We start from the raw sequence: 8,544 nt of genomic DNA on the forward strand, positions 1-8,544 counted from the left end.
TTCTTGAGTGAAGTCGCTCAGTCGTGTCCAACTCTTTGCGATCCCATGGACTGTAGCCTACCAAGCTCCTCTGTCCATGGAATGTTCCAGGCAATAGTACTGGAGTGGATTGCTATTTCTTTCTCCAGGGTATCTTCCTGACCCAAGGATCGAACCCGGATCTCCTGCATTGTAGACAGACGCTTTACCGTCTGAGCCACCAGGGAACAAACTCATTATCTCTCTCATGCTCTCCATCCGTCCCCCATCTACTCCCCTCTCTACCCCTGGGTGACTGCAAAAGCCTTTGCACTATCAGGCCACACCCCATTCTCCCCCTCCCCAGCGTGTAGACAGGCTGTGCTCACACTAAGTGACTGGCTCAGGGGACTGCCTCTGAGCTGACCTAGTGGGACAAGCAGTACATATTTTCTAATTGGTCCACCCAGAAGGGAGTCTTTTCCTGGTTTGCACAGACACCATATATGCCAATAGGGCCTACCCCTCCAAACACAGCAGTGAGGATGATCATTTTTAAAACCCAAATCTAATCATCCTATCTCTTATTTAAAAGTTTTCAGTGAGTTCCCTCTACCTTTTCATTAAAGTGCAAAGTCCAAAAGATGACCCAAGAGGCCTCATCCCAAGCTACATTCCTTCTATGGTCTAAACTATTTCAGCCTGGAACACTAAACCCTATTTCACCTGACTTCTACTCATTTTTAAGGCCTCATTTTAAGTACCTCTTTTCAGAAAGACCTATCCTGAGAAATCCCCTCCCCTAATCTGGGTTAGGTCTCCAGGTTAAATGGTCTCCAGACACTTGTGCTTTACTTATGACTGTAATTGCCTATGTGACTATGTGCTTGTCTGTCCCCCTGTCCTTGAAACAGTAGACTAAATGGTTCGTAAAGGTAGAGAACTTCTATCACATTCACAGCTGTAGACCAGAGCTGACAATGCCTAGATTCAAAGAGTAAATAGTGGTTCAATGAGTAAGCAGGTCATTCAAGTTCACAGGACCCTCCCAAACAATCTGGCTCCCTCTTTAGCAAAAGAAAAATTCATCATGGGAGGAAGTTCTTAGTAAATTTACTGCACTGATTATCAAATACACATAGACTCCTGATTGGAAATATTAGTACAATCAATGAATCAGAAATTCTGGGTGCTTAATGGTAGCAGGACCAGTTCTCTGAATTTGTATTTGCGATTATAATCCTCTTTTAAGCTACCAGGACCCTAGGCTCTGCTTAATGCTCAGTTGTCTGCTGCCATCTTAAAACTCATAATGTTTAAAGAAGGGGCCTGACAAACTTTGTAGCCAGCCTAGAACCTTATAAGTTAGTCTGATTTCTGCAAGGGGCCCAACGAATAGCCAGTCCCTAGCTAAGAATGCATCTTTTACAACCAAGGCAATGTTTTCAACCTCCATAAGGTCTATGTTACACCTGCAGGATTATACACGAGGATTATATTTGCAGGACATTTTTTTCTTCTGGTAAGTAAAATCATATATTACTTATAATTCTCTTCCATAAAATTAGTATTTCTCAGACTACAGAAACACAGTTTTCCTAGTTATTGATGTTAGGCAAAAAAAATTAATTTCTTTTAAAACTAAATTCTACTTTACACATAATTTATACCAAGTCTCATTATTAAATTTTTGCTTAGACTTTTGACATTCTTATATGAGAGACTGTGTTGATTTTTTCAAATCAACAACCATCATCCACTGATACTCCATCACCTTAAAAAACAATGGAAAGACATCAAGCAATTGAAATGAGAAAAATGAAAACTGCTGTAGGATTCCTTTTTAGCTTCCACATTTTAAACTTTAGAAATTTGACAGCCACATCAAACACTTAAAATTTCTTTGGAGGCAAAGTCTTGCAAGCTATACAAGGCCATTCAGAAAGAACACTGATTCAGTCATCTTTATTATAAAAATATTTAAAGTGTTAGATAGCTTCTCTAGTCATTAGAAGTTTAAATTATGTTCAGTATTCAGTTTAGTTAATAAATGTCTAAAGCATTTTAAATATTCACTCTTTTTTTTTTTTTTGGTCAACTAGGTGACTATGCTCCCCAGGGGACATCTAACAATGTCTGGAGATATTTTCAGTTATAACTAGACAGAGGGGACCAGTGGCATCCAGTGGGTTGAGCCAGGAACACTGCTACACAGCTTACAATGCACAGGACAATCCCAACAAGAAATTATCTGGCCCAATATGTCAGAAGTGCCATAGTGAAGGAACTCTGGTCTAAGCATACATGTATTTGCCACATATAGGCAACAAGGACATATGACAACCTTAAACCATGTCTCCTGTGTCAAAGCCAGTGTGTTTAAAAATACAGACAGACCCCAGGAGGAAACACCAGATTTATAAGAACAGTCATTTGGGAACTCCCTTTTTAAGACAGGGAGTAAGGCAGCTGACAGCTTGAACTAGAACTATAAATAAACAGTAACACAATTCCTTGGTTGGCCCATAAAAAGACTACTTTTGTCGGTGCAGGTGACCTAATCTACATGTCACAGAAAACAGAAGTTGAGACTGAGAAGAGATCACTTTCAATAGTATTGTTTCCTGCCATCTCATTTCAGAAAAATGTACAACATATACGTCATAGGTCAGAATTGTTCATTCACTTGAGAATGTGATCACCAGGTATACCAGTTTATAAGAGATTTGAAAACACAATGAATAAACCAAATTTGATTTGATTTCTTGTGTTTTTAGAAAGAAAAAAGCCAATATTTAAAATCACTTTTTACATTTTTTTTTAAAATAAAGTTTGTTCAATTATTGGGTAGGGAATCTCTGGTCACACTGGGCTAGAATTCCTGTTCGATTAGAGGGAGAGAATGGCTGATACCTGCCCAGGTGTTGGCAGGTCACCTGGAACCAATTACAGTCCATTTAGCTCTCCCCATGAATTACCTACTTAGTTCCTGTAGATCTGTAGTGATTTTTTTTTCTGGCCAAACCAAGCAACATGTGGAGATCTTTGTTTCCATATCAGGGATTGAACCAGTGGCCCCTGCAATGGAAACTCACAGAGACATAACCGCTGGACCACCAGGGAAGTCCCTAGATTTCATTTTGTACAGAGTTGATCCTGCTGGTGCTCAGTCACTAAATCACCTCTGATTCAACAATCTGGACTATAGCTCACCAGGAGATAGTTCATAGTTCTCAAGAGAAACAGTTCTTAGTGTTAAGCAACAAAACTGCAAACGGAAAAGAACTAGAGGACTTTGGTGGTCCAGTGGTTAAGAATCCGCCTGCCAACGCAGGGGACACGGGTCGGCCTCCGGGTCCATAAGATCCCACATGCCTCAGAGCAACTAAGCCTGTTGTGCCACAACTGCTGAGCCCACATGCCGCAACCACTGAAGCAAATGCTCCTCAGCATGAGAAGCTCCCAAAATGAGAAGCTCACACACTGCAACCAATGAGAAGCCCCTACTGGTGCCAACCAGAGGAGGTCCCTGCAGCAACAAAGACCCACCATGGACAAAAGTAATAAATAAGAAGTAACTAGTGACTGGAAGCTGTCCTATAGTTAATCGAGGATGAACTATATTTAATGGAGAATGAAATCCAATACGTGTTTACGGCCAAGGCTGAGAAGTTCCTTTCCAACATCAGGCTGAAGGAAAGGCCGAGAGGCACTGACTAGAACCTTCCAACCCTCACCATGAGATGGAAGGGGGAAAAAAATCAACTTCTTTTATCTACCAATAAAACTCTGTAAAAGTAAATTCACCGTGTGTTACCTTATTTTTAAACATGGAACAGTGTCTGAGAACTCCAAAGTTTCCCTGAAAGACCATCTTGAAGGCCTGCTAAAAATCCATGAAGGCTTAATTAAGCCACAGCAGAAAGCTATTTTCCTTAATCCCGGGCAGCGGGGTTGGAATTGCCTGGGTTCCTAGCAGTTAATTTACACTGATCTTTAAAAACCATTCAGCCCTCTTCCTCCCCTCTGTAAAACAAACCTGCCCTTCAGAACAGCTCTAAAAGGGGGGCAGGATGCCCAGAGAAGCTTACAACTAAGTGTCTGGGCAGATGCTCACCTAGCCCTCACCAAATGCAGACCACAAAAAGCTGTGGCCTTGTTCTCATCTCCAGGCACCATACTTTCTCTGAACACTGTATATCCCCTCAATCTGCCTCCTGTCCTACTACTTGTAAAATGAAGACTCTCTTCCCCCTAGAACGAAATAACAAAGCCAACAAGTGTGTAGGATGCCAGATGACAAGACTCACCTCCAACTGGGCAGCCCGCAAGGCCCAGCCTGGATGCACGGGCCACCTATCATCCACCGAAAAAGATGAGAAGTGTGTAGCAGGCTGGGGTGCCTGTGTTTTGCTCGGCATCCAGGAACAGAGCTGCAAGGCAGGGAGGAAAAGAGCTGTGAGGGAGAGCTTCTTCCACTCCAAAAAGCTAATCAACAAAAATTGGAAACATTTGAATCAGAAATTGGGCGCTAACAACACAAAACCAAAAAGAACCTAGGAAGGGAATATAATGCATTCAAGAACAATCACCTGTTTCACCACAGAGCCAGCAGTAGCAGCCCGCGTTCTAGACGTGGCGTGAAGCATGCAGAGCAAACAGGAAGGTGAGGAAACGCGTGAGGGCTTTGGAGCCCCTAGAGCAGCGTCTCTTTTCCAGTGGTTAGCCCCCAGGGTGAGTCATTTAACATCCCGGCGCAGGCTTCTTTATCAGTAAAATGGAGGTAATAAATACCTCTCCGCAAGGACACGGTTAGGATTATGCGAAGTTAAAGTCTCTGGCCCCCAAAGCACAACAGTGAGTAACTGTTCGCGCCCGGCCTCTCCATGCCCGCAGCCGCCAACTCCCAATTCCTAAGCTACTACTCGCTACGTGAACCAGGGGGAAAGACAGAAGAAACAAGTGGCTTCCAGGTGATACCGGGCACCAAAGTCCTAGCCCCAGGCTCCCCGAACCGGACGGAAGAGTTGGGTCGAGGCAGGGCGCTCTGCACCACCCCGGGTCCCGGACGCACAAGCTGGAAGCGGATTCCCACCGCGCATCCTCTTTCTCCTGCCCCGGCTCCGCGTCCTCTTTCCCCGGAGGAGCTGACCCCACTCGCTGCAGCTGGGCCCTGGCTAAGTGGCGGCTTCCTCCTTCCCGCCTATCCTTCCCATTTCCTCCTCTCCAGCCAGGCAGCTGAGCAGGAAACCTGGTGGGGCGTTGGTTACCTGCAGCGAGCGCCTGGCCCCGAAGACGCTGGAGGGTGCTGGGCAGCACGGGGACGCTCTCGCCCGGCGCTGCTCCGCGCTAGGCTGACTGAGCTCTTGGCGCCGGAGGACCGCGCGGCCGGGTCTCGGGCCGCCCACCCTCGCGCCCGTGCGCCACGCCCCTGGGCCCGCCCCTCTAGGCCCCGCCCAGCGCATCCCTGCTTCGCAGACCTCTGCTGCCCTGGGCCTTCTGGCCCAAGTCAGCGCGCCCTCTGGGCATTTCGTTGTCTGGTGGAAGTGCTTGACTCTGCGTGCTTCCTCTTTCTCCTTCCTTAGGTTGACTTGGGTTCTTAGTTGGGAGAACCGCTTAGGGACTGAGCACTTGAGTGGGGTCTTCAGAATTTTATTGCCCCTTCCTGGGAGGCAGGAACCGCGGGAAGCGCTGTCTTTTTTTATTTTAAAAATAGGGTTTATAACCAAAGGAAAAAAAAATTCCGGAGGTCTTTATATTGTGTTAAAATTAGATGTAACCATTGGGTTTGTTTGTTTTCCGTGATGAGAGATGTCTGCAGGGTCCTGTGGGTCTCCTGAACACAAGGCCTTTCGTGTCCCCCAGTTCTTTGTTTATAGGAAACAGCCTCCATTCAGCCTCCATGACCTTCCCTAAGTTCCACTGAGCAGATTCAAGCAGTTATTAAGACTAGGGAGAAACCATCAACAGCAGCCCTGGGGCAAGGTCCCTTTTCCTCATCAACAAATACACACACAATATCTTTGAACTGTTCCATAAATACTGAAACATGGTATACTGCCCAGGAGCATTTAGATCGCAGAGCCACTAGACCTGAAGGTTGATGATGCTGACTTATTTCACCACAAATAAGTCTTAATTTTATTTAGGAATCTTCTTAAAATGCATTATGTGCAAGACCTAGAACAAGGAAAGGGAGCTCCTTGTTCATGAACCTCTAAGCCATGGTTTATATTTTTATCATGGAAACAAAAGTCTGAACCCAAAATATCTTCTGCAGATATACACGGCATGTACATATTGGTCAGAATTAGAGAAAAAGTAATTGCAACTTTTTTTCAATCTATTGCTAATCCAGATGACCTTTTTAACTAAAAGACAGTGATAATTTAAAATTCCTTAAGTCAAGCCATTGTGAAATCAATTATACTAAAACTCTAATACTGCATTATGAAATTAAATTCATAAATTTTATTAATTCAGTGTTTGAAACTAAGCCTGTCACTTCCACTAGATTAAACATGTTTCCTCCATCCTCACTTGACCAGTTTTTTTCTTACTGTGCTTTCAGCAAGAATATTTTCAGTTTTTTTTTTTTAAATTATCAATACTTAGCATTCCTATTTAGGGGAGCAGAATATGCCACCCCAAAACATGTCCCTTTGTCTTAAGAGTCATTTTAAACTCGTTATTTTTAAGAAATTTTAAACACAAGAAAAGCTCTGAAACCAAATTAAAGTTACTCTTGTGTGAAGATATTTTTATATATAAGAGAAATCATATATGACAACTTTGTAAGGGTGTCTCTCTCCCTGTACTAGGAAGAGGTAGTGTGGAAGTGTTAGTTGCTCAGTCGTGTCCAACTCTTTGCAACCCCATGGACTGTAGCCCAGCAGGTTCCTCTGTCCATGGGCTTCTCCAGGCCAGAATACTGGAGTGGGTTGCCATTCCCATCTCCAGGAGAACTTCCCAACCCAGGGATCGAACCCAGGTCTCCTGTATTGCAGGAGGATTCTTTACCCTCTGAGACACCAAGGAAACCCTACTGGGAAGAGGAAGAATGACAAACCTCTAAAAATTCTTATCAAAGCATTACAACACTCCTTTTGTTCACTGTGCTTTCTTATTTTTGATGACTATCTAAAGTGACTATACCCCACCCCACCCCACCCACATCTTCTTTCATCTTTAGCTGAAGATGGTATTTAAGGTGAGAGCTTAAACCAATTGGGAAAATTACTCAATTTTACCAGGCCTTTCTCAGTGAAGTGTAAGATACACAGCCAATTTTGAAGTCTTAATATGAAAAAAAAATTTTTTAGTATCTCATTTAAATGTATTTAAAAATATTATAGATTGAAATGACAGTATTTTGGATATATTCTTTATAAAAGTATTTAAACATTTTTAATTAAAAGAGTGAATACAATTTGTTGCTAGTGTTACTGAACCAAACTTGGGTCTACTCAGCTATTTTGCAGCAAAATCAATTTACTGACACCAGTTTTGGTGAAGGAATGCACAGCATTTATTTACAGGGTGCCAAGCAAGGAAAACTGGCAGCCCATGATCAAAAGTCTCAGACTCTCTGACGGCCTTCAGGGCGGGGCTTTTAAAGAGACCATTTTGGGTGAGAGTTGCAGCTCATGGACTTTTTTCTGATAGGTCAGTGGTGCTGTTTGCAGAATCTTTATCATCAACATTCTGGTTCCCAGCAGTCTGGGGTCTACTGTTTCTGGTCAGCTTGTCAGCAGCATCCTGCACCTGGGTGGGTGGGGACCTTAGGTTCTTGACAACAACTCAAAGATATGTGTTAGGTCGTTCTTTGTATCCCTGGAGGAGGACCTAGGACTTTGTTTTATTGTTGCATGTTTTAGTGTTCCACTGTTGTTTTTTGCCTGCTTTCCCTCTGTTTCTGCATTCCCTCATTTTCCTAACTGCTTGAGTCTGCCCTTTGGCATACAGGACTAAAGCCTTTTCTACAAACGAGAAAGAAGCAACATGGAGGGGTTCTGTACCTCGGAAGGTCCCACAGGGTGGTGATCTGCTTCAATCCCCTCTTTGCTCGATACTCTTTGATCTTGAGGGAAACAGGGGCAAGACAAGAAAGAGCATAAAGTTTTGAATAGAGAGGTTAGTCATAAACTTGACAAGCGATCCTCTTTTTAGGGGCTTGGTTTCACTAGCATTACAGTTGCAACTGTGAATATATATTGCCAAGCAACGCTAGTTCTGTTGCCTAACGCAATTTGTATAGTTTGTTCAGTTATATTGTAAACATTGATGAATTGATCATCTGACTTAATGTGTAGTATTCTTTTGTTAGGAAAATTCATTTCAAGATCCAGACAGTGAATTTATAAATTAACTTTTAGAATATATCCTGTTTGTCAGTTGGATGTGGCATATATCCTATGGATATAACCCACTTATTCTTAATTATCACAATAATTTATAATCCATCATAAATCTATACAAGTTCAGAAAGTATTTCTGGATCTCTTAGAGGTTATAGCAGTTATTTTTATAGAGAATTTAAGAATTTAAGGAATTAAACATATAATGGAGGATTGAAAAAGCAGAAAG

The 8,544-nt window shown here is 42.9% G+C and overlaps 1 protein-coding gene across 32 annotated transcripts in view; it reads right to left on the reverse strand.

Annotated features, from left to right (window-relative positions):
- The window catches only part of GCNT1 (glucosaminyl (N-acetyl) transferase 1), a 43,709-nt gene extending 38,383 nt beyond the window's left edge, over nt 1-5,326 (reverse strand). For 18 of the 32 annotated variants that reach the window (XM_027964482.3, XM_060409345.1, XM_060409343.1 and 15 more), the window contains exons 1-2: nt 5,229-5,326; nt 4,269-4,391 (exon numbers count right to left, since the gene is read on the reverse strand). The gene's annotated coding sequence lies outside the window, so the exon portion shown is untranslated. Of the gene's footprint in view, nt 1-4,268; nt 4,447-4,550 lie in introns of all 32 variants that reach the window. The other 14 variants (XM_060409334.1, XM_060409349.1, XM_060409347.1 and 11 more) reach the window with 3 other exon arrangements.
- Between the last annotated feature and the right edge of the window lie 3,218 nt (nt 5,327-8,544).

The sequence above is a fragment of the Ovis aries genome, chromosome 2 (assembly GCF_016772045.2).
Source record: "Ovis aries strain OAR_USU_Benz2616 breed Rambouillet chromosome 2, ARS-UI_Ramb_v3.0, whole genome shotgun sequence".
In the NCBI taxonomy this organism is placed as follows: Eukaryota; Metazoa; Chordata; class Mammalia; order Artiodactyla; family Bovidae; genus Ovis; species Ovis aries.